General features: G+C 38.7%; 1 pseudogene; it reads right to left on the reverse strand.

Moving 5' to 3' along the window:
* Window positions 1-431: 431 nt before the first annotated feature.
* Window positions 432-24,284, reverse strand: LOC113162370 (annotated as a pseudogene).
* Between the last annotated feature and the right edge of the window lie 265 nt (window positions 24,285-24,549).

Below are 24,549 nucleotides of genomic sequence, written 5' to 3' on the forward strand. Positions count from 1 at the left end.
CCTACATAACATAGATTTTTGGACAGATAGTGAAGTGATTTAATATAAATAAAACTCTTGCCTGCAAAAGAAGTAGGATTTGCACCTTGAACCTTAACAGTACAAGTGAATGGACAGATTTACTATTGTGTCTTAGGTGTTTAAGAAGTCAGCCTAGATTTGGTGTTTTGTCGTGTAACATTTGTAATTTGTGGTGTCTAAGTTTTGTGTAGGGAGCATGGAGCTTGGATGTGTTTCGTCTTTGGTGTGTAGTGGCGCGCATTAGTGATCTTTATTGGGAATAGCTTGGCGTCCTCTCTGCATTGTTGTTACTATTGATGTTGTTGAATGTCTTTGTTCTGCTCAGCAGGAATGTTGGAATCTTTTGTGGTGTCTGCATTGTGGCGATTTAAGAAACTATGGGACATCAACAGAAGACCCAGATTGTGAGATAATGGTTGTTGGACATTTTATTCAGAATAGTGTAATGTTGTGACATCTGCATCTCAACAGTCATTACAATCAAACTTTTACATGGTGAGGAAAATGCAGAATAAACAGCATTTGATTTCCTTCAGGTTCATTTCTGCAGGCATCCAAAGAGAGTGTATTGTGAGACCATCTCCTCCATGCCCATACAGGTAGGTCTGTGTTCTGCAGTTTGACACTCTGCCTCTGTGGGCCAGTACTCGATCCAGGTTGTCTCACCAAGCACATACTGATACCTGGAGAGAGCGAAGTTAAAATGTAGGTTTTGATGCAGTTGGATATTTATAACCACACAAACCAAATGAATCAAGGTGACCTGCACACACACACACACACACACACACACAGAAGAAACTCACGAGTTATTTTGCTCATCTCTGTGAATATCTTTAGATGTTCCCATGATAAGGTAGGTTTGGCCATCTCTCAGATCTAAAGCTTCCCTGCAGTGTGGATAACTGAGGAATGTGCGGCGGTTACCCAGAGGTCCCACATCAGAACTTCCTGCAATTAAAAAGGGCAGTATAACCATCACAATTAAGTCATACAGAAAAGTTTTTCAAAGAAACGTTTTTCTGCGTGTCTAGAAACAAAGGCCTCTATACAGCGTTGGCTTGTTTCCAACATCTCATTTATAAATGCCATGGATTTGTAGATTAATACCAACCTTCCTTGATGACTTCCAGAATCTCCACCGTGTATATGTCAGTGGACAAATGGTCTACAAAGTTCTCCACTCTTATTTTGTACACTGAGAAGAAACAAGTTACACATTGTTAGCTTGTTCTCACTCACTCACTCACTCACTCACTCGCTCACTCACTCACTCACTCGCTCGCTCGCTCGCTCACTCACTCACTCACTCACTCACTCACTCACTCACTCTTACCAAAATCTACTTTGCTGCTTGGTGTGCTCTCACAAGCCTTTTCTGTCCGGTCTTCATTTTTGATGTTGTTCTTTCTCTGCATACTGCAGTTCTCTGGAAGGTAATGTTCCAGGTTTTTAAATATTCACAACGATACAGAAGACTAGTGGACAGATGTATGTGTGACTCACATCTTTAAAATAAAATGGTAGTGTTTTTGTTTTGTATAGTTTTTTTTGACATTGTATTCTCTCTGATTTGATAAATACTAGCTTTAGATAATCTCCCCTACCTTCTGCACATGTGCATAAATTATCTCTACAGAGTCTCAGCAGCTCTCCCCTTTTCCTCTCTGGGTGGTAGAATTTCACACAATGTGTTCCTGCAGCAGAAAAGAAAGATAACAATATATTTTGCTTTGATTGCAGTACATTAGTTGTACATCATCAGAAGTATAAGGAACATTTAATAAATTGTTAAGCTTCATTAACTAAACAAGTTGAAAATGGTTGAACAAGTCCCCTTTTTCACACACAAGTATACAACATGACTAAAAAACCTGTGTGAGGTTGCCAGTATTTCTGAGTGACTCTGAGACTTACGGTCGTAGTACTCATAGACAGACACAGCGGCTGGTTGTAACACGCCCACTTTAAGAGTCTGATGGAGCCTAAAACTGATCTCCTCAGGACGTCTGTGAGAAATCTGTGCAGAGATGTCCAATAAAAGTACAGGAAGTGTTTGACAGAGAAATGCCACTTAATTTTACATGCACAGTGGCACACTTCTATTCCATGATTTTTTAAAAATATATAAATGGTAAAATTTTGTGAAGTTTGAAGTTTACAAAAGCCGCCAAAGAGCATATTTGGTTAGTGGAGAGAAACGCTCACCTTGTCCAGGTAAAGAATAAGTGAGCCTCTTTCTGACAGGACTGTGTTCATCTCGTATTTTGAAATGATTCGGGCACGTCCTTTAGACAGCTACATGCAAACACACAGTTTGAAAGCCAGTACGGCTGGTTAGCACAAACAAGAGCTTGTAGGAGATTGTCTGTTTGTTTGTGTGCATGTGAGCGCTTACTAAATTCAAGTCATCTGTGTTAACAGTGAAGCCAGTTAGCAAGCCAATATCCAAAATTGACATGGTCGCATCGCGATTGTCCTTAAACCTGCACACAGAACAGATTTAATAACAACATACAACAGATGTCTGAGAGAAGCAGCGCCCTTAAACAAAAGTAAAAGGTTGAAGTAGTTAGACTTGATTCTACTTACAAAACATCTATCTTCAGCTTGTATATTTTTTCTTCCTCATCTATTTTCACTGCAAGAACAAAACACTAGATGAGCATTTACTTTGTTGTTGTAAATGCAAATAACCAGTGTGAATCAAATACATATCAGCTGGGCAAAGATAAAATAAAAGTCAATAGCAAAAGAGGAAATGAAAAAAATCAAGTAACCTGGCAGGAGCTGCACAGTCAAGTCAAACTTTTGACAGTCACTCTCTGTTTCTTTAGGCAAAGCATAATACAGCGACACCATCTGTTAGAGACAAATGAGGATCTTTAGCAGCCAGAACCATCAACACCTATAAAAGGTACTGAGATAAACTCAAACTGTGTTAAAACATGTAGTCAAATTCTCAAGTTTCATATTGTTCTCAAGTTAACTTATTGTAAAATCTGAATGTTTCTGAGGCAAAGTTTTACCTTCTCAATCTCTAATGTTTTTATAAAGCCATTTCACCATAAAAGTGCAATATTTTCTGCAAGCTAGACAAGCTACTGGAAGCTATCACAGCTAACCCCAGGATCTAAAAGAACGGAAATACTGTTGATTTTTTAGGACTAAACATTGATTAAAAAAAAAAAAAAACTGAATTAAGTCGGGCTACTGGATAATGTCTATCAGCATCAGAACAGTATCAGAATTCCCCGACCTTCCTGCAATTATTACAAATTATACTTTATCTTATTAGTAAACAGGCTATGCTGTGTATGAAAGTTATGAATGGATTTGTTTTGTGCCAACAACCTGAACAACCTGAAACTACTTGTCAGTCACATGTCGTGTGTTAGGCTTTACTTCTTTTTATTCTTATTTTTTTTTAAATTATATTACCTCTAATTTGGATTTGATGTAGAAGAACTGAGGGCAGAATTAACAGTATGCAATGCTGCTGTGTCATTCTCAGAGAATCTACTCACTCCAGATAGTGGCACTTTTGTGCTTTAATACACATATGTTGCTGAGTCGCCATTTTCTTTTTACAATTACTCAAAATAAAAGAACAGCTGGTATTGTGGGGACATTTCCTGAGCACTCACAGTTCCAGAGGCAACAATCACCAACAGACACCAGCAAACATCAGAAAATGATCAAACATAACCTTGTTTTACTCACTGTTAGTGTTGCTTCTCCTTTTCCTGTGGCGGTCACTTTAACATCCTTGTTTATGTCCTTGAACTGTTTAGATTTAAAATATACAGACACCTTAACAAACATATTTTCACAAACGTACAGCAATCGTTGCTAGAACTTTGAAAACAAATAGGAATAAATCATAGGCATATTTTTTATATATTATATAATATTTTTATTTTATAACAATGACCAATAACCACTGTAGGTGTTATTTCTGTAGAATCACTTTGAGTGATGAATTCAGAGATAAGTTTACAGCATGATGGAAAAGTGTCTGTTGTTGTGTGTGTGTGTTCTTGTTTGTGTTTTCTTGCCTTAGATGTTCTAGTGGAATAGTGGTTTTGCCTGTTGATGTTGTACTTGTCAGTCAGTGACCTGCCCGGCAACAAGATGTCCACATTCAGATCATACTCGGGTTCCTCAGCATTGGCCCAGTACTCTGCTACTGCCTGGTACACCATTATAGTAGCCTGGAGAGGGAAAAAGTCATAAGATTGTTTTTCTCACTGTACGACCACTTGGTACTTTCAAACTAAAGTATTTGTTATGATCTATAATAAATTTGCTTATAATAACTTTTATTAATGAAACAAATGGAAGTGACATGGCCAACTGGAAGTGCTGCTGCTAAATTTGCCAGCGTTCAGTGACCCTGACAGAAGATGCTGTTGCAAGAGATGTGTCATGGTTCCAGCCTCGTTGCTGCCTGTATTTCCCCCATGCCCTTATTTTGACAACTTCCTGTTTCCTCCTCACCTAATTGATTGCGCCTGGTTTCCCCCACACTATATATACAGGCCTGCTCATCTTTCTCCGCTGCCAGATCGTCTAACCTTAACTTAAAATTTGGATTGATTTATTTTGGATTTTGTCAGCCGCCACTCCTACCATTCACCACCTCCTTTGTCCTCCATTTGTTCCATATGCTCTCTGTTGGTCGGCCATATTGGCTGTGACGTCATACCCCCCACTTCCTGTCCCTAACTACTTCCGGTTCACTCAGACCTCCACACTGACCCTGCACTGACAAGTTTCCTACTCATCTGACTTATTCCCCTGTACCTTTGTTATCAATAAAACCCTGAAAACTTTTTCCTGTACTGCGTTTCATCTCTGGCCATGGGGTCCTTCATCCAGCTCGTGACAAGATGTTCACGCATCACATCTTAAAGCTAGTCTACCTGCTATTTTCAGTGACTGCAGGACTTTGGGTTGTGGGGATCGCTGTGTCAGTAAATTACCTTTAAGATGGGACATTGTACCTTGACTCCACACTGCAAGATATTGTGAAAACCGTCCTTCTCAACAATTGTAAACACACACAAATTCTTTGCAGTAAAATTTACAATAAATGAATTCAATTTGTCCTTTCAGAGTTGGCTGGAGGGTTGCACATTGCTTGCTACATGGTCTTCTGGTCAACAGCAACTACAACTTTAACTTGATTGAAGTCAAAGTGTGTGTTACCTGAGTTGATCCGTAGCCTCCGCCCACCTTCTGCTGTTTGTTGAGCCATCTCACAATAGGTCTGGCATCTTCATAAGCCTAATGGACACAAAGCAACAAAAAGATTGAAATCTCTAAACTCTTCATATTTACTTTTTAAATTTTTTTTTACAAGAGCCATGTTGTCTATCTGTTACTGTTACTATATGATTTTGTTGTTAACAGAAATGTTTAAAACTGTCTAGGACCTATTAGTCACAAGTCTGGGATACTAGTTAACGGTGTCTAGCTATGCTTTACGATGGATGCATTGAATTATTAGTATAGTAACAAGTATTTATACAAAACCTGGAAGATTTTTACAAAACTGGTGAGGGTAGGATTGCCAGTACTTAAATAAATAGATTAAAAAAAAGAAGAGTGTCTTCACAATTAAAACTATGAAAATTATATATATATATATATATATATATATATATATATATATATATATATATATATAAAATCAAGACTCAAAACTTTTGACAGGTTATTTCTGTTTCTTTCTCAAATGACCTAAAAACTTTCATTTTGCTTTGCTTGCTTTTTAGAATATTTTCTGGTCAGGGAAACACTGTGGCAACATTGTGGATCATGGAATATTTATTTAGCACAGTGAAAGACATATGGGGTATACTCACCCTGACTTTGACCAGAGCAAGAAGAGCATAAGCTGTGGCCTCCAGTGTCAAAATATGTCTACCAGCAACAGGCCAGTGGGACAACTCTGAGACACACACAAACACACAAAATAACACACACACACACAAACAAATATATATACACAGATCTTAGCAGACACAGTCCAGGTCAAAACTGAAAAAGCTGTGGTTTGAACTGATTATTTTTCAGCCCTATTTTCAATGTAGTATATTTCATTTGAATACTCGACTTAAGAATAATACAACTATTTTAAAATGGATGGAATATTTGGTGTGGACACCTGGGGAGACAAACTGGTAGAGGGTGTTTCGGTTCAGTTTGTTTTCACTGGCAAGGGCATATGACGTCAAGGCAACAGCATATGGATAAGTGAGGCTGGGCAGCCGTCTCAACAAGTAGGCCACTGCTTTGTCTATACTGTTTGGCAGACTCTGGAATGAAGTGAGACAAAGTTAATGAGTAGATATATTCACAGAGGGAAAGCACATATCCAGCTTTGTGGATTATCCAAATTAATGGAAATGAACTTAATGTTAAAATGTTATTCTCAATTCTGTGAGCACTGCAAATCAAATGACATTTTCAGTCATGGCTTTCTGTGGCAGAAGAAGGGTGTCAGTTAACAAGAGAAACACAGAAACATCTATAGGTGTGTTGGAAAATGTGAATTTTGCAATTTAAATCCTAAATGTAGCCAGCCATTAGAGTAAGGAATAACAAGAAGAACAAGACAATACATTTGTGATTTTGGTTTGGCACTCACATTAACGGTCGCAGAACATATTGCTCGTGATTCCTGCATAGCAATGAGGCAGAAGGCCGTCATGGAGGCGTCTCTATCTGTCCCCATCACATCTCCCTACACATCAACATATATAATTAAATCTTAAACTGACTTTATTTAGCACAAGGTTTAAGAACTGGTGTTGCTGAAATGATTACACGCACAATCATTGTTGTGTCGGACACACGTCCGACTTCTTTAAACATGCCGTCAGGTTGCTGTGTGTTCAGAATGAGAAACTTGACAGCGCCACAGATCACTTCACTTTGTATTGCCACCAGACTGTTGGCCATGGCAAACACCTTGACAACATAGGCGGTCAGCCTTAGAGAGGAGAGGAGAGTCGGTGTAATAGTTTCACATACGCTTCAAGTTAATTGCACATAAAATATTCCAGTATATTCGTTGTCAAGCAGAGTTAAAGTACGATGTGTAAATGTTAATGTGCAAGTTAATGCACATTCTGATGCCTCACCACGTGCTGCTAGGGCGATAGTCATACATAGCAAAAGACCCATCACTTTTACGATAGGCACGCTGGTTCTGGTAGCCTGGACACGAATTAAAGAAAACATTCTCGGTTAAGTCTTACCCACAGAAAGCTAGTTTAAGTGCATCTTTGTGTCAACTTACCAGTGGTGATGTGATTGAGGGCTTCATTACGTTTCCCTAAGCCCACTTTTTCCCACTGGTTGGTTTTGTCCAAATACATAGTTGCAATAACTGGCAGCGTCATGCGGACCATGTTTTGCTCTCCACAGCCGGACGGCGCTTTGATTAGAGTACCCATTGAAGTACCACTAATGGCGTTCTCTACTAGTGCACTCATCTGCTCTCTTCCTGTGTGGACAGAAAAGTTTTTTTTTGTGCTCTTAGCACAAACACAAATCACCTCACATACTGGCCCATGTCAAATACTTGAAATAAACCACTATATTTATTATTTTTATTTCTATGTTTATTTTCACCCTACTATTCTATATAAAGTGTCTGAATACCTTCTTTTTTTCACCCTTAGATTATGTGTTCTTTTTATATATAGACTGGAAAAAGAAAAGAAATATTGAATCTTTAAATCTGCAATTTGCATGGTTTGAAAATTAAGCAACACTTGAAAGCAAACTACCCCTGTAACTTCCTGCTGCACTAGCTCAGTCCTAGTGAAGTCCAACCAGACCTATATCCTTGTCATCCAGAAATCAAGGACCTATTGGTGTGAGAGCTAAGCTAAAGGTGTTCTTCCAGCAGCTTATACAAGCTATGAGTAGTAGACCTAAAGCATGTGTTTCAATGGCAACCATTCCCTCCACAGACCTTTGGCCATTTCCTATTGGTTGAGGGTGAGGCTTAGGGAATATCTCTCTGAATCATTTGGTAGCACTTCACCACATTGATTAGTTAAACTTACCATGTTAACATTTCATATTGCTAATAGGTTTCTCCATTCTAAGTTTTGTGATGAGATTAAAGTTATCAGGAAAATGTGTCTTTTGGTCTCACCTGTCAAGGAGAGTAGTGTGTTTGTAGGTGTGTTTGGAACCAAATCGTTTGTAGAAATTCCACTGTTGATAATTTCTTCTTGCTTGCCAGCTAAAAAGAAGAGGTCAGTTTGAAGTTAGGAACTTTAGCAAATGGGGAAACAGGTATTGCTTTTTTTTCCATATAGCCTATTGCAGCTACTTCTATGATGGCTCCTAGGTTCATCATCTAATTGTTTTTGTTAAATAGAAAATTAAATGCTAAAAAAGAGGAACAAAAACATTTATTAAAAAGCTAAAAACATGAATTAAATTAAATTAGAATTTCTTGGTATTGCACATTCCTTTTTATCTAGAAATACCACATTGCAGTTGTATGCCGGCACCAACCAGACAAGTTCTAGTTTACATGCATATCTACCCAGACTCATCAACACTTGTGCCAGATATAATGAAATTCCCTCCAGGCTTCTGACCGTGTCTAGTGGGGCAACCAAGGTCACATGAAGAGTTATCCTAATGAGTGGATTCAGTGCCAAATTTAAAAACTTCCCGTCTGGCACTCTCTACTTTGACCCCAAACAGTCAACTTCGTGTGACATTACCGATCTCTTTCATTCACTCCTAGCTCACTTATCACTACACAAGAGTCAGACAGTAAGCAACTTTAGTGGTTTAAATTCAACAAAAATCCATTCAGGACCTACTAGGATCGCACCTTACTGTTGTACTGCATTTCTAGTGCACTATGAGTGCTTACTTTATTATTATTTATTTATTTATTTTTAGGCATGTTTTACTTTTTTTATGCAGTCATGTTTTATATTTATGTTTCCTTTTCCTAATCCTTTTTTGTCATTAAAGATGAAAACAATTATGATGATAGATAGAAAAAAAATATATATAATATATAGAAAACTTACCAACACCTTTCTTGGAAGGGTCTAGTATTACAGTTGTTGGAGTTTTTATCAGCACACCTTCAGGCTAAGCAAAAAAACTGAAGTTAATAAACATTGAAGCAATAACTCTTTCTAAGCAAACCTCTGACATAAAAAGTGTGACTAAAATTCAGTGGTTTACTGTTTCCTATTCTTATTATCAGTTTAAACAAAATATTTAATTACACAAAAATGGATGCGAGCTACATGCCCTTGCTAGTTTCCAACTCAATGCAGTGAAAAATACAATCATAAAGATCAGTCTGATGGTTGTACCTGCCCTAAAGTGCAAATCAGACTGGACTGAATTAAATTTTTTGACAGGAGTTTGAATTTTTTACTGCTTTTAGAGGGCAGTTTTTTTATGGACTACCAAAGTAAAAGCCTTTTCTTACCACCACCAGTAGCTTCTTCATGATTCCATCACTGAGCCATGAATCTTTTACAGCTGCTTTGACCTCAATAGGGAATTGACCGTGTTTCATGGGAATGACAATGAAGGGCACAGCTCGTGTAGTTTGGGGCCCCAACTTTGACCTCTTGACGATACTTTCCACGCTTAGAAGCTGCACTGCACAGATCCTTTTCTTCAATCAAATCCACACGCACCTTTAAAGACGTAAAGATGGACCAATTCAAGCATATGCACCAAAATGGTCAGTTTACACAAGTCATGGATCATGGATGGAAATTCATTAAAGATGAAGCTGTTACCAAACAAGACTGGATACATTAATAGTTGTATTCGCTTGTGAATTCGCTTGTCAATGCTGATTTTTTTTTTTGTTCAGTAAATCATGAGTAAATTCAATTAAAAATTAACTTTGCATTTGTGAAAGCACCAAACCATCTGTCCTAAAACCCAAAACCAAAAAGGCCCAAACTCACTGTGATAGGATCGGGGCTGTAATTGTGAAGAATAGCCTTGACTTCCAGCTGCTCTCCACGGACAGCAGAGTATGGCAGCCTGAGATCAATGAAAAATTTCTTTTGGACAATGACCTCCAAAGAATCCGCCACACAGATACCTTAAAGACAAGAGAAAACAAAGAAAAGAGGATGATGAGGGGTTCATTGACATGGCTGTATAGTGTAGTGGTAACATCGCTGCCCTCAATGTGAGAGAAAAATCACAGCTGTAGCCTACATCCTTAGGCCAGACCTCCCTGTGCTTAACCTGCTTTTGCCTTGTAAATTGCTGTGGATAAAGCTAAATGTAAATCAACCTTTCTTCATCTTGTCACTGTCTTTGCACTGAGTCTTCTTTTCAGACTCTTGTGCAATCACCCTCGACCCATTTACTACCTATTCTTGAAGAGCACTTCAGGTATTTAACCATAGTTCTATTTGCCTGATTCCACTACCAGTGCCTAAACCCTGGGGTTTCATCCTATTATGCTTATCCTTATGCTCATGGAAGAATCGTTTCAGCCTTAATACCTTTTTGAAAAATAACTACAACATAATCCAGTGTTAAAATTTAGGAGGCTTAAGGCTTTACAAGTATCTATTACCCACTATAAACCAATGAGATATATTTGGCTTTTCATCTAACTAACTAAAACAAAAACAAAAAACTGCTTCAATTAGATACTCGACAATCTAAACTCTTGTTTCTCTACAAGACACAAGCAAGAAAGGAAAGATTTCTTTAAAACGTGTACTGTACACTGTAGCCTTCAGACAACATTAAGACATCCAATCAGGACAGGAGATAACCCTGAAGTTCTTATGGGTGTCTTACAAATGTCTCACTTCTCCTGAATTGGCTGCAGACACTATTGGGTTTTCCCCCTCCCTACCTGATGACATGACCTGTGCCACTCCTTCACTTCACTATTTAAGCAGGTCCATGTGCCTCTACACTCTGGCAGAGACTGACTTACTGACTTCTTGTAATTGAACCTGCCTGATCTGAACCTGCCTCTGCTCTGCCCTTTGGTACCGTGCGTGTTTTCTGCCTGACCTGTTCCTGTCCCCTCTGCCTCCTTCCCTATTCGACCCTGTGTTGGATTTCCCTGCATATGACCTGGACCGTCTCTTGACATTGCTATCAGCCTTTTGGATCTCTGCTCTCAGTATTACCTCTCAGTGTTGACCTGGATTGTTGTTTGGACCTCAGCTTCAACTTTATGGACATTAGTGCTTGGACTGCTCTTTTGTGAATTACCCTGGATTTGTCTCTCATTCTGCACCTCAGATTTCTGGAGAACTGTAAACTGTTACTGTGTGTTTCATTAACCCATTGTATTTGCATCATAGCTCATTCTGCAGAACATATCATTCCTTCTCTGCTCCCAGTTTCATTCTATTGTCGGCCATCTTGGAAGCTCCACCATATTGACCGATCTACAAGCCACCACTTCCGGTTCACCACTCAACAGTCAACAACTCCTCACAGTCTTTTCTCTGGTTCACTCCTCCCTGCCCCTCGACCACCGCTCACCAAGACTTCAGTGAGTACTGCTATATAACATTATCCAAGATCCAGCCAGACTTGATCTAAGTCTGTCTCCTCTTCTAGACCACATACTCACTCGACACCAGCTCTGTTCAGCTGCTGGCTCCTGAGATTTATCCACTGCATTATCAATATTTTTAATAAACCTTCCTTATCTTATTCTATTGTGTTGTGTGGTCTCTGGCAATGGAATCAGATCCTAGGCTTGTGACAATCTTCCGTCAAGGTTAGAAATAACCTTATTTCATTATTTCTATCCCCTGATCTTTTGCTATCCCCTGATCTTTTGCTATATTTACCATTCAGATTACATACATATATAAATAAATAAATAACAGATATAACATGATATAACATATATATATATATATATATATATATATATATATATATATATATATATATATATATATAAAAATAACAGATATAACAGATATTGGAAGAATTATCTGTGGGCAACTTTGGCATTTTGCTGTTGCTCGACAGCTGCCAGTCAGGGATTGTGGTGACATAGAGAGAGGATACCCTGTACAGGAAATGCAAAAATGAATTCAGAAAAATCTGCCCACAAAAGCTTTCATAAGCACAATCAATGTAAAGAAAATTTTAATTCATGCAGAGAAACAGGATCCTCACCATGAGTTCTTGACAGGCTGATGCCAGTGAACTGCCAGGTGGTGATAGAGTCTGGCAAAGGAACATTTTGCACAGATGACGTAGTAGCACTGAAAGAAAGACGAGAGTTCTCTGTTTTAGTGTGGAAAACTAACTTTCAAGAAACCTTTCCTATTCAGGTATTTATTTCTGTTACCAGCCTGGGGTGTTTGGTTGGCAAGCAGGCAGTTTGATATCTGACCACAGCCAGCTTTCAGGGAACTTGGTGCGAGTAACAATTTCATTGCTGTCCATGTAGCTGTCATCTTCCTCACCTAAGGTGATATTTGAAAAGTTACTGTTCTCATAGGTAGGCAGTGTTGAGTATGATATACAATGTACAATGCACATCTTGCAAGAATATGTCCCTACAGTATTCTTGTCTTAAATTTCTCTGGCTTGAATCCACAAATCTTGTTGTAGTCCAGAGTCATTCAGATGAATTTACTATAGTTCATTAAAGTTAAATGAGTGTTTCCTCTAATAAACTCTATCTGGTCATGTATCTTACGACAGCTTTGGATCGATCATGTATTTTGTTTGTCCCTATGAAAGAATTGTGAATCCCACAGAATCTCAGAAATTTCTAGGAGTAACAGTTAAGAACAAATGTGTTTGCACAAGTGATTCTTGCAAGAGGCCCATTGAACGAAAGAACCTCAGCCTTTGTTACATCCCTTGTCCCCATTTCTTACTCCGAGCCAGTTGGAGGCTTTCCTCCTTCCTCTCAGCTTGCTGGCTTGCCATTTCCTTGCAGCAATGTAGGAAAGCTTGGACACAGCCTGCACCATCTATGATGTACTCGCTGCGCCTCTCACAGTTATATGAAAGTGGGGTGTCTCTCATGCCATCCAAACAACACTCACGTTGTAGTTCATCTGTATATTGACTCACTGCGAAAGATAAATAGTTGAGAGACTAAGGTGAGAAGATGTGGTTTAAAATAAATGTAGAGTGTTAGTGATAGTGGCAAATATTGTGGTTAGTGGTTTCTTTTGTTTCACATCAAGGTGTACATACACCTTTTAGCCAAGTGTGTTCAATGTAGAACAGAATTCAACTTATTGTTTCAATACTTTCAGAGGAGGCTGTATTTCAAAATTCAGATACACTAGAAACATTTTGGCTTGAACTGCCATTGCAGAAGTTCAGTTAATATGTGTTTACTGGTGATACTTACTCAAGCTGGTTCTGACACTCATTATAGTGGTGGCTCGTTTCCTCCTGCTAGGAGCTGGGCATTTCAATTCTGAAAATGCAAAACAGACTAGCTTTTTAAAAAGTATAAAACTGGTGTATGTGCTATCTCTAACATGATACTGTAAAAATATGGCAGAGGTTATTTGACACAGCACTGTTATTGTGCGATATTCAAAGAAGTAATTTGCAATTGTTGAATTTAAATATTTCAAAAGTGCATAAAAAAACACAACTACAGTAAATCACCATTGTCATGTAATCAGTATCAAGTCCCCTTTGACTGGTCACTGATTTCACAGATATAAATTACTTCTACCATGAAACGCATATTCAAATAAAAACAAGGAATATCAGATAAAATCTCATAAATAACAGAGATAATAATGTGTTGGGCTTGTGTGGGACTGCTGTGCAGTGAATACACTGTACTGAATGGAAGACTGACATACTGACTGTCGGAAATTAAGCCTAATGTAGAACTTGAATAAACTGTGATACAGCAGCTTAGAAAAAAATAAAAACAGTTGAAATTACGAATATTTAAACTGAACTGAAAAGAATTATTCAGATCAGCAAAGTGATTTGTGATTTCCACTTGTGTGTATGAGTCACACAACCATGTCTGTCCTTACTCAATGAAACCATTTTGAATAGTGTTGTGAATTTGTTTATTTTGAAGTGCAGTTCTGTTTGACAAAAGACACTCAGTTGCACAGTTACAGCTCTGTTGCTGGTCAGGCGAGGACGGGTTTTCAATAGCCTCATATAGTTTTATGTTGTTTTGGCATTATTTATTGTGTTTTACAAGCATGATCCATCCATGTTTCTTTATCTTACTACAGAAACTATATTGTGAATCTGGCTGTGTTAATTAATACTAATTAATATTTGTTGTCAGACAGAGATGATATTATCAGGGTTTTGTGTGCTCTCAGGCCCTCCTCTAAAGTCAGAAATAAAGTAAAATGATCATTAGAATCCTATTTTCAACAAACAAAGGTAATGTATGTTAACTGCAGCCTTGCCCGCAGGCACTGTGAATCACCATATCCTCCTGTTGGCACTGATTTGGGCATTACTGGTACAGCTTTGGTCTCACTCAGATCTTACTTATCTGGACAAACATTTAAGGTATCTTGGCAGGGACAAGTTTCTAACTCTCCCAGCTTCCCCAACGGCATGCTGCAGGGTTTAGTTCTTGGCCCTCTTCTCTTTTCTATACTAGTACCTTTCTGAATATGCAACCCAAATTATTGTGCAGGCACTAGTTATATACTGGTCACTTCTGCAACTTGCTGCTCATGGGGCCAATACATCATAGAGGTCCATAATAACAAATGATATCCCTTCAGCACACTGCAAAAGTTCCCAAGCAAAGTACTCAGTGGTCCCACCAGTGGTGGAACAACCTACCTTGTTTCTGAAAGGTGGATTGGATAAAGATGTCGGCCAAATGACTAAATATAAACCTAATATTTACTCAAATGTCAGTAAACACAAGTATTTACAGTATGTACATGCACAAGCTTGCTTTTTGATTTCTTAAAGAGGAAATCTCTGGATTGACAGGTAGCAACATATTGAGTTGTGTTTTCACTGATTACAGATCCTTAAATATAATGATGAGGACTATACTCAACATCTATACGTATGGACAAGCAGTAGTTAAAAGGGATAAAAGTCAGACTGTAAAGTTGTGTCACCTTGTCTGTAGGGAGTCCCAGAAGCAGTGCTGGACTCAAACACCAGGCCAGCATCATAAAATACACTCATACTGTCCTTCCCTCCACCTGGTGTGCAGCCAGTGTCATACTTCTCTACAATGTCCCAGACCTGAGCTCACAGATACAAACAGATACAAACTTAATTATCCAAGTTACAGATGAGTTAAATACAAATTAACTTTACTCTTTTTGATCTAACAGGTTTGTTTGTTGTGTGTTTGTAAGTATTTCTTAAGTCAGTAAGGTAACTTTAGGTTAAACATTAAAAGTATTTTAATGTAAACCAATGTTTAACTTTACACTAAGAATGAATCTTTTGGTTCTTCTGCTATGTTCAAATTCTAAACATGTTCATTATTAATATCGCTCCATCCTTTGTAGGGTCCATCCTTAACACCATAGTAAATACACATGTAGACTGACAACAGCAGTATACATTCAGTTTGAGAAGAAACCAGGGCACCTAGAGAGAATCCCACACAGACACAAGGAGAACAAACACATTCGGCATAGGAGGGGCCTTTAAACCATCCTGACCCCAACAGTAAAGGATCTGTTGTCTTAAATTAACCTTTCAATAATGTTAATGGAAAGAAAGACTTGAGACCTTTTTACCTTTTTCTGGGTGAGGCGGTGCTTGTTGTTTAAAACGTAGACACCTTTGTCCACTGCCACCAGTCCCACTGTGGCCCCTGGATCACCTGTGACCTTCAGACCAAACATCCTGCGAGGCTCATAGGATGCATCAGATCTTAATGGCTCCAACTTCAACTAAATAAGGAAGGAAAAGCGTTTACAGCAGTCATGATGCTAAAGGACTTAAAAAAATTATCCATATTTGTACATGTGTCTTTACTTTGATCAGTTTGAGTGCATTGTAGTGTGCTGCATTTGTGTTGTGTGTCTTACTGAGCCCATGCAGGAGTCTTTGACATCCACCCAAACAGAGTCTGATATTACTTCATTTTCAGTTGGATGGTAGTAGGCTATAATACGGAATGACGGCAGCATGTCTTTGGTGATGGGAACAATCAGTGAAATCTGTACGTGACCTTGTCTCTGGTAACGGCCTTTTCCCACCAGCTGACCTTTGCTCAAGATCTGAGGACACAGATTTACTTCAGTTCTTATCCAACATGAGAGCATGTACTACACGGATTGCTGGGAGTAACCCAAATCTCCATGGGGAAAGGTGCACAGCATCTCTCACCAGGTATGTGATGTCATTTTTCACATTTTGTTGCCTGTTGAGGTTGAGGGTGATTTTCAGATTTTCTCCTAACTGCAGCTCGGCTGTATCCACACCTGTAACAACAGCATCCCACAGTAAGTGCTTGACATTTGGGGTCTAAGGGACTGGGGGTAGCACTGCAATCACCATCAACAGTCAACCAGTTTACCAGTCGCTGTCATTTACGGGCATCCCTCACCTATATGGATGTAATTATTGCTCTTAGCGGTATATGGCGATGCTGTCATAACGGCTGATGCTTGTCTTCCAAGCGAAATAGAAGGAGCATTGGTCTTTGCCTAGAAATACAGTAAATGCATTTAGTAACAGATACACAGGTAGGATAAAGGAGTTGTAAACAAATATCTTAGCCATGCCTACATATTAAAGTTTTCTTTTTAATGTCAATAAATCAGGAGATAAAAGACAAGGGAGATAAAACATCTAGTCAAGAAAGAAACCGCAAGTCTTACTGGATGTACTATTTCCATCAGGCATACAGCTGTCCTGTCTGCCAGGATACAATAAATAAATAATATGTTTTATTTATTTTATTAACCCCTTTGGAATCCAACTGGCAGACAGTACATATGACACATACACATTGCTGCCCCAAACATAATGTAAAGATGTACATACTGTAATGGTCAGTTGTCGATTGCCTTCCTGTGTATTGACAGTAAGCCTTGCTATGCCATTAGCTGCAGTGATGCCCTGCACCGCACCTGGCTCCACCACCACTGGAACACCTTGTGCTGGAGTTTCATCAGGATTCAAAACTTCAACCTGCCGTCAAAGAACAAACAGCTGAACAGATAATAATCAGTAACGACCCAGTGTGAGAATTCATAATGTATTCTTTAAGGAGTAGTCATATGCTCTGAGTCATAGTTATTGAGTAATAATTATAGTAATAGTAATAGTATTTGTTATTACATTTTGTTTTTTACCTTACTGTCACATTACACACATGCAAAATGAAATTTACTACTTTACCGCAACGTCAAAGGAAATCCCTGGAATGAAATATTTGCGTGTTTTCCTGAAGTGGATGGTGTAAGGTGATGTGACAATCTGGATACCTCTCAACTCTGTCTCCACCATTTCACCTCCTGTTTGTGACACGTGCACATCAAAGCTTTTTATTTCACAGTTAGCTTTGCCCCTTTTTCTGAGCTCATTACATAACAGCTACCACATAAAAGTCACACCTAAGTATTTTATATTAAGTGAAACCAGGCTTTGCAAGATTACATATTAAACAAGGTACGTGAATATCACACACACTTGAGCTCTTTCTTACCGCTCTCTGTCAGCACACTGACAGCTACATATATCGGACTCCCCACCAGGTCGTTGATGTTTGGGAAGGTCTGTGTGATGTGCTCTCTCTTCAGTTTGACAGCTCCTTCACCTTTGGTAATCTAATGTTACATATGAACTGGTCATTTTTCAAGGTTCATGATTTTTGGAGCACAGATGAGGCAAAATTGTAGAACGCATTTAAGATTTGAACTTGCTTTAGTTTTTATGTTTGAAAGAAAGAGTTTGAAAGTGTGGCCTGAACAATCAACTAGCAGAATGAGATGTAGCAAATACACACCCCCACTCTCTTAAGGGAGCCAGGAAAGCTAATCTTATTGCCTTGATGCATAACCCCAAATACAACGTAGGCGGTCCCATCCACCTCCTGACCAAACAGATACCTAAAACCACAAATAAGAACCTCTCAATTAAAGAAATAGAGAAAAACCAATGACCAAGTAGCAAAAGTAAAACATGACATTTAAAACAAAGTCACACACGAGTCTTAAAAAACAAACAAACATAAAAATCCCTTCACATACGTGGCTTTAATGTTGACGGTGAGCTCTTGACTGTCCACATAGAAGAAGGCACTGAGAGACGTCAGTTTGACTTCAAAACTGGGCAGAACTGAAACATCAAATGTTTGATTATGTGTCCAATAATATAAAAAGTAAGAGTTCTGATAAAAAGTAACTCACCATATTCTTTGACTTCAAACTCAGCAGAGTAGCTCTGCTGTGGGTTGGTGTGAAACTTTGCCACCACTTTCCATAACCCGGGACTGCACACACACACACACACACACACACACACACACACACACACACACACACACACACACACACACACACACACACACACACACACAAAGATCAGTTGTTTTGTGTTGTAAACTGTTGTTGTTTTTTTACTAAATGCTTAATTCATTTCAGCTAAATATTGATTTAATGGACTAAATTCTTGATTGTCTGAGTTTAGTTTAGTTTAGTTTCAGGTTTAGTTTTAGTGGACATAGTTAAGGATAATAATGTTACATAATAATAACCCTAGTTGGACTTTACCTGACAATTTCCCCAAGTTGATAATTTCCAGAGTAGATGCCTGATTTCAGAGAAACAAGATCAGTTCGTACAACGATGCCATCAGGTGTCTATAAACAAACAATAAACATCTATTAACAGTGACTGAGAATAAACAGTGTTATCATGTCTGTAAGACTGTAGGAGTGAATTGTCCAAAACTTTGGTACATTTCTTCTCTAAAAAATGTAGTAAAATGTGTTATTTTAAATCTTGTCTTTAAATTATTGTTTTCTGGCTTGTATCTGCGTGGTTAACCTAGCCATTGATACTAGCATCAGTCTTCCAGTCCCTGGCAGTGCACTGCTGTGCAACCACAGAGAGAGTTGTATCCATATTCTGGCAACACTTTGCTAGTTGGCGTTGACCTCCACTGTCCCTCGTACACCCCTAGTACGGATATATTTTCACATGGCTACTGTGGGACACTATGTGTTCAATGAGTCTGATGGTCTTAGCTATGGTAGTTTATAATAATAAAAGTTTGATCATCATTTTTTGGGGAGTTCTTTGGAGCTCAAGAGTATTTGTATTCCTAGTGATACCCAGTTACTTTCTGTACAGCGAAAAGATTCAGAAATATACCACAATATCAGTGACAATTGAAGCATCAGTTTGGGCGCCATCACTCCTCTCCACAGGCTCCATGCTCGGTTTGACTGCAAACATCCTGTAGTAGACTGTCAGGGAGAGACAGAAAGACAGAGATAGAAGGACGTGGTTATTTTTATATAGCTGTCCGTTTCATTCTTGCTTTGTCAGGTAGCATGTTGTCAAATCCAGACCAAGAATATAAATGTTTTACAAAGCCAAGCTTGTAGTTTAAAATCCTGATCAGACTATAAAGCTGATGATATACAGACTCAACCAATAAATCACCACCACCATAAATCTCTGTTCTTATTAATTTTGCATCTTGTCATATTCCTCATATTTCCCTTATATTCCTCCTGATGTCCATTCAGTGTTTGTGCTCAGAAAATCATGTGGTTGGCTTTAAAAATAGGGAAATACAAATGTGAGTCAGACTGAGTAATTGTAGCTAATGGACATAAAGAGTGCTTATATTGGTGCCCAGAAGAGAGACACAGTAAAATGTTGATTCTAACACTAGAATTGTTTTCAGTGCACACATTTGACGGATAGTAAGAGGAAAATGCTCTGTGTTACTTTGTTTGCTACAGTAATGTAGTTGTTTTTATGCAGATGTATTAAATACTTTTGTGAGGCTCTGTATGCATGGCACATTCTTATTAGGGAATGTCAAACTCAAATTCACAGAGTGCCTAAATTAAAAAATGGGACGAAGTTAAGGGGTCAAACTCAATATTTATTGAAAAATTGACTGCAATTGTGCATGTTTCCCATCTGTCCAGATATGTACTGTTTAAACCTTTTCATATGGACACAAACTTTAGTTTGGCATAAATTTTGAATCTGGAGCAAGCAAAGTTTACCCATAGAGTCCTACTTTGACTTGAGCGTGTTACTACACTGGAGTTCAATCAGCTCTATTTGGACGTTGGTTCGTGCACTTTCCACATCAACCGCAAACGAATTACTGAGCAGTTCAAATCTGCATTTCTGGGCTTAAAGTTGGCAAATTGCCGGGTGAACTCGGGTACGCTCGGGGGTCTTTCAGCAAACTGTGCACATGGCCTCTTTTATTTGTTCATTTTTGGGGAGGGGTGGATTTAGTTTGTCCGAGGTAACTGGTTACATGGATGCTAATTATTGTCAACAGAAAAGGAGGAGACCCTTAGCGGTCTCTAATGACGCGTCAACGCACGGGGGGGGGGCAGCTCTAATACACATTTGATATGATCTCACAGGCCAAATATAATTACACCGCAAGAGAGCCTGAGTTTGACACCTGTTATCTACTGTCTGCTGTTGCTGCTATAGTTTACTTTGGGAGCTTCTCAAACCTTCCTTACTTTTTGCCCACAAAGTACGCTCTCCCTTGCAGGCTTCCACAAGCCATGTTAGAGGCCTCCCATTGAACTCACCATTGGTATTGGGAGTGTAGATAGTCTTGTCAGTCTGAATGAAGATGTAGCCGGACTGGAAGGAAACTAAGACAGTTTTTTCCAGTACTTGTGTAGGGAAATGGGCTTGCAAGTAAACATACTGCTTCATGTTGGGGTCCTTATTGAAGTCTGCAGAAGGGATCTAAGTACAACGAGATAAACATGTGTGAGTAGCAAGATCTGACCAACACATGTACAGTAGGACAATGAAAATTGGAGATTTTTTTATGGTCTATGACATGTTGGGTGACACTGGCCACTCTTTTCCATACACCACTGTAAATATGGTGAAGTGAAGGAGCAAAGGTGATGCAAGGTGGAACATAGGAACATTTTTGCAACATTGCCAGATGCATATAGTGAACAAAAATAAACAAATAAACAAATAAAATAAAGAAACAAAAGTAAAATAGATACAGGCAACTCTGCACAGACAAATATAAGGACCAAACATTTTTAGTCATCCCTTGCACTGACACTAAACCTGTGATTGGTTATTTAGCAACATGTCACATCTCTAAACCAACTAATGAAGTAGTGAAAAGTATGTTTGTTAAGACATGGAGGTTGGTAAAATGAGCTTGTGTCTGTGTCAAGATCTATTATTTACTTTATTATTTACTATTTTATTATTACAGTTATTTCAGAGTTATCTACATAGATGACAACATATTTTAAGTGCATATGGTTTAAATGTATGCAATTTGCTCAATTTCTTCAGTATTTCTATATTACCGTGATTTGTCCAAAGTTCTGGAAACTGTTTGCCTTGGTCAGGGTCACTCTTGTGGATACCAGAGTTTTGGCTTTGGTTGGATGATTCATCACTTTGATTTCAACAGGGACGTCATTCTCAGCTGTTTGATCTTGAATTTCCACAAAGACGTTTTCTGCTGTTCCTACTCGCAGCAAGTTAGGAGCAGACATCACCGATCTGGAGAAAAAAGGGGGAGAGAAATATATACATACAGTAATAAAATGTACTCACATTTTCACAAAATGGAAGCAGTAAACAGAAAGCTAGCAGACCTGGAAGGCTGCACTTGGAAAATTAGAAACAAATTGAAACTTTGAACTAAATATTAATTAACACAAAACCACGTATTGTAAACTGTACATTTTGAGCTGAAGTCCAAGAATCAGTATTGTTATAAAGTATTAGATGACATGAGATCCTAATAGTTGTGACATGTGATTTCATAAGTCATGATGATGGCTGCCACGGTGTTTTGTTGCGCTCTTCTTTTTGTACTTTTGTCTCCTAATCTTGTCTCCTGCCACAGCGCTGGTGGCTCCTACTCCGGGGAAGAGCTCATGAACATCAGAGCTACTACCCCTGTGGATTTATTTCCAACTTTTCTGGTTTCTACTCTGGATTTACTTGTGATTCTGTTAAAAGAGGCCCGTAACAAAGTGAGGCTCCGCAAGAGAGGTGAGCGCTCAGGTGTGCTGGTGCGTCTTACGCGGATTACGCACCGCGGTTCCCGGAATATTTCTCTCCAACGTGTGCTGACTTTGCAACAAAATTGAAATGGCGAAAAGTCGAAATGACACTGATGCTGAACAGAAATCGGGACTTTTCCACGTCCTGTGTCCTGTGCTTTACGGAAACCTGGCTGTGTGACCTCATACCGGACTCTGCGCTCCAGCTGAGCGGATTTCAACTCCACAGAGCGGACAGACATGGAGCTTTCCGGCAAAACGAAAGGAGGCGGAATCTGTTTTTACATCAACAGCGGCTGGTGCAACGACATCACTGTCCTGTCTCAGCACTGTTCCCCCGACCTAGAGGCCTTCACCAGCGCACGCTGGCTGACAAAATTCTGAATGTGGAACGGACAAACCCGGACGCCTTGGTTATTGTCTTAGGTGACTTTAATAAAGGTAATCTCTCCCACGACCTCCCTAAATTCAAACAGTTTATATAGCGGGGGAAGCATGGACCATCAGCACCGGACCCCCCTCCTCTGTTATTCTCCCTGTACACAAACAACTGCACATCTGGACCCACCCCTCCCAACCGACTACAAATATGCATATTTATGGTCATATACATATCCACGTTAATATTTATGTAATTATGGCTGTGTAATATTTTCACAGCCATAACCATATTTTTCTCATAATTACTATTGTGCCTTCTGACTCTGTATGTCCTTCTTTTCTTTTTTTTTCTTCTCTTCTCTTATGTCTGCACCTCTGCTTTAAAATGTCCTTTATCGCACCTGGCAACAACAAAAAAGAATTATCCATCCATTATTATCCATATTAGTCATCTGTTTGGTCTTCTAGGGCGCATTATGACATATTTAGGGGAAAAAAATAAAGTGTGATGAAACTGAAAAGCTAAAGAAAGAAGAAAATGGAGATCATGAGATCCAGTCTGGACTTTACACACAAAAAGGCATTTATTGATTATCTTGATCAAGATCCAACTCTGTTTAAACAAAAAATTTCATCACAGCTTAAAAGGGTCTGTTTGCTGTGTCTGTTGTAATGGGCAAACTCTATTTTTGAGGCAATTTACTGGCACTTACTAGGTTTTACTGGCTTTTGAAAGACTTTATCTTAAATGACGCAAACACAGGTTGAACGTGTAAATGTTTAACTAATAACCCAAATATCCAATCTTTACTACAAATCAATCACTGTACAGTTACAAATACAAGCTGTGCTTCATTTTATTGTTGCTGCTACTACAATATTATTTATTGCTCAATTTCATTATTCATTTTGTTTTATTTTAAACTGTACAATTACTGTAGGATGTTGCATCCTACAGTAATTATAGCAGTTTCTCCATGTTTCTGTATCCTCTCTACTTATCTTTCATTCAGTCTCTGAACAAATATACTAAAAAATATAAAACATCATTTTTCACATTAACAGGATGTTAAAAAGACACAGGGACAATGGATTTGACATTGGAGAAACTGATTTGATACGTTTCACTATAGCTACTAGTATTTCACCAAAGAAAATGAGGCTGTTGTTTGAGTTAATAGGTGAATTTAGCAACTTACAATAATTGTGGCATCATAGCAATATCAGATCAGTCAAAAACATATACGCTAGAATTTAAAAGGTTATAAGCAGTGATGACATTTAGAGTACGCAGTGTGATTTATCGAGTATGAAAGCAATGTGGAACATGTATTGTTGCAGTATTGCTTGAATAATTTGTATATGTTGAAAATTATAGTCATGTCACACAGACAAACAGAAGTTCGGCCAACAATATTGAGCAAGGCTGTTAATAAATGAGCTCTTTTAGCCTTAAAGCAATTTTGAACAAACAATTTGAAGTGTGACCATAAGCCAGGTCTACTTACAATGGAGCGCCATCAACCAGAGAGGTCAGAGAGGAAAGGGCCATAAAGACCAGCAGCCACAGCTGGGACCGACACATCGTCGTGCCTGATTCCATACCTACTGTTACTGTAGCCTGTTGCTCTGTAACTCCCAAGTTTTGTAAACTTTCCTCCCCCCCTCTTGTACTGTCTCGTCCAGTCAAAGGGGAGGATTTCAAGGGAGATCTTGGCAGTAGAGAGAGAGACTGAGATTTATTACGTTTCGTTCATCTGTTTTGTTGTTTGATTTGAAAAGCAAAACAATCATATTAGCATCAGAAGTAAGTTTTAGTACTTCTAACTATTATTTGCAGATCAACAAAGTTTGTTTGGTTAGTAATACTGATAGTGTGCTATGTCACAGCGTGCAGTAGTGGGACTAATAAACAAAGACTA

This window comes from Anabas testudineus, chromosome 1, assembly GCF_900324465.2.
Source record: "Anabas testudineus chromosome 1, fAnaTes1.2, whole genome shotgun sequence".
Lineage (NCBI taxonomy): Eukaryota > Metazoa > Chordata > Actinopteri > Anabantiformes > Anabantidae > Anabas > Anabas testudineus.